Source organism: Arachis hypogaea, chromosome 9 (assembly GCF_003086295.3).
Source record: "Arachis hypogaea cultivar Tifrunner chromosome 9, arahy.Tifrunner.gnm2.J5K5, whole genome shotgun sequence".
Lineage (NCBI taxonomy): Eukaryota > Viridiplantae > Streptophyta > Magnoliopsida > Fabales > Fabaceae > Arachis > Arachis hypogaea.
The window spans coordinates 60,954,904-60,957,562 of record NC_092044.1 but is presented as its reverse complement, the minus strand read 5'-3'; the positions used below and the strand labels follow the sequence as shown (position 1 = coordinate 60,957,562).

Genomic DNA, 2,659 nt, shown 5'->3' with positions numbered 1-2,659 from the left:
CTCATGGAGCCTCAGAAATGTTCAGAGCTATGTTGGAACCTCCCAACACCAAACTTAGAGTTTGAATGTGGGGGTTCAACACCAAACTTAGAAGTTGGTTGTGGCCTCCCAACACCAAACTTAGAGTTTGACTGTGGGGGCTCTGTTTGGCTCTGTTTTGAGAGAAGCTCTTCATGCTTCCTCTCCATGGTGACAGAGGGATATCCTTGAGCCTCAAACACAAAGGATTCTTCATTCACTTGAATGATCAGTTCTCCTCTATCAACATCAATCACAGCCCTTGCTGTGGCTAGGAAGGGTCTGCCAAGGATGATGGATTCATCTATGCACTTCCCAGTTTCTAGGACTATGAAATCAGTAGGGATGTAATGGCCTTCAACTTTTACCAGAACATCCTCTACAAGTCCATAGGCTTGTTTTCTTGAATTGTCTGCCATCTCTAGTGAGATTTTTGCAGCTTGCACCTCAAAGATCCCTAACTTCTCCATTACAGAGAGAGGCATGAGGTTTACACTTGACCCTAAGTCACACAAGGCCTTCTTGAAGGTCATGGTGCCTATGGTACAAGGTATTGAAAACTTCCCAGGATCCTGTCTCGTTTGAGGCAGTTTCTGCCTAGACAAGTCATCCAGTTCTTTGGTGAGCAAAGGGGGTTCATCTTCCCAAGTCTCATCCCCAAATAACTTGTCATTTAGCTTTATGATTGCTCCAAGGTACTTAGCAACTTGCTCTTCAGTGACATACTCATCCTCTTCAGAGGAAGAATACTCATCAGAGCTCATGAATGGCAGAAGTAAGTCCAATGGAATCTCTATGGTCTCATTTTGAGCCTCAGATTCCCATGGTTCCTCATTGGGGAACTCATTGGAGGCCAGTGGACGTCCATTGAGGTCTTCCTCAGTGGCGTTTACTGCCTCTTCTTCCTCCCAAAATTCAGCCATGTTGATGGCCTTGCACTCTCCTTTTGGATTTTCTTCTATATTGCTTGGAAGAGTACTAGGAGGGAGTTCAGTAATTTTCTTGCTCAGCTGTCCCACTTGTGCCTCCAAGTTTCTAATGGAGGACCTTGTTTCAGTCATGAAACTTTGAGTGGTTTTGATTAGATCAGAGACCATGGTTGCTAAGTCAGAGGTATTCTGCTTAGGACTCTCTGTCTGTTGCTGAGAAGATGATGGGAAAGGCTTGCTATTGCTAAACCTGTTTCTTCCACCATTATTATTGTTGAAACCTTGTTGAGGTTTCTGTTGATCCTTCCATGAGAGATTTGGATGATTTCTCCATGAAGAATTATAGGTGTTTCCATAGGGTTCTCCCACGTAATTCACCTTTTCCATTGAAGGGTTCTCAGGATCATAAGCTTCTTCCTCAGATGAAGCTTCTTTAGTACTGCTTGGTGCATTTTGCATTCCAGACAGACTTTGAGAAATCATATTGACTTGTTGAGTCAATATTTTATTCTGAGCCAGTATGGCATTCAGAGTGTCAATCTCAAGAACTCCTTTCTTCTGACTAGTCCCATTGTTCACAGGATTTCTTTCAGAAGTGTACATGAATTGGTTATTTGCAACCATTTCAATTAGCTCTTGAGCTTCTGTAGGCGTCTTCTTCAGATGAAGAGATCCTCCAGCAGAGCTATCCAAAGACATCTTGGACAGTTCAGAGAGACCATCATAGAAAATACCTATAATGCTCCATTCAGAAAGCATGTCAGAAGGACACTTTCTGATTAATTGTTTGTATCTTTCCCAAACTTCATAGAGGGATTCTCCTTCCTTCTGTCTGAAGGTTTGGATTTCCACTCTAAGCTTACTCAATTTTTGAGGTGGAAAGAACTTTGCCAAGAAGGCATTGACTAGCTTTTCCCAAGAGTCCAGGCTTTCTTTAGGTTGTGAGTCCAACCATGTCCTAGCTCTGTCTCTTACAGCAAAAGGGAATAGCATAAGTCTGTAGACCTCAGGGTCAACCCCATTAGTCTTGACAGTGTCACAGATTTGCAAGAATTCAGCTAAAAACTGATGAGGATCTTCCAATGGAAGTCCATGGAACTTGCAATTCTGTTGCATTAGAGAAACTAATTGAGGCTTAAGCTCAAAGTTGTTTGCTCCAATGGCAGGGATAGAGATGCTTCTCCCATAGAAGTTGGGAGTAGGTGCAGTAAAGTCACCCAGCACCTTCCTTGCATTGTTGGCATTGTTGTTGTTTTCGGCTGCCATAGGTTCTTCTTTTTTGAAGATTTCTGTTAGGTCCTCTACAGAGAGTTGTGCGTTGGCTTCTCTTAGCTTTCTCTTCAAGGTCCTTTCAGGTTCAGGATCAGCCTCAACAAGAATGCTTTTGTCCTTGCTCCTGCTCATAAAAAAGAGAAGGGAACAAGAAAATGTGGAATCCTCTATGTCACAGTATAGAGATTCCTTTAGGTGTCAGAGGAAAAGAAAAGTAGAAGACAGAAGTAGAAAATTCGAACTTATCAAAGAAGATGGAGTTCGAATTTTGCATTAAGGAATAGTGTTAGTCCATAAATAGAAGGATGTGAAAAGAAGGGAAGTAATTTTCGAAAATCAACTAAAAGATTTTGAAAACATTTTTGAAAAACTTTGATTGATAATTTTCGAAAACAAAAGTGGGAAAGAAATCAAGTGATTTTTGAAAAAGAATTTGAAAT

General features: G+C 41.5%; 1 non-coding gene across 1 annotated transcript; it reads left to right on the top strand.

Moving 5' to 3' along the window:
* Positions 1-1,700: 1,700 nt before the first annotated feature.
* On the top strand, positions 1,701-1,808 carry LOC112713604 (small nucleolar RNA R71). Its single transcript, XR_003158574.1, has one exon. It is a non-coding gene; the product is annotated as a small nucleolar RNA R71 (small nucleolar RNA).
* Positions 1,809-2,659: the final 851 nt, after the last annotated feature.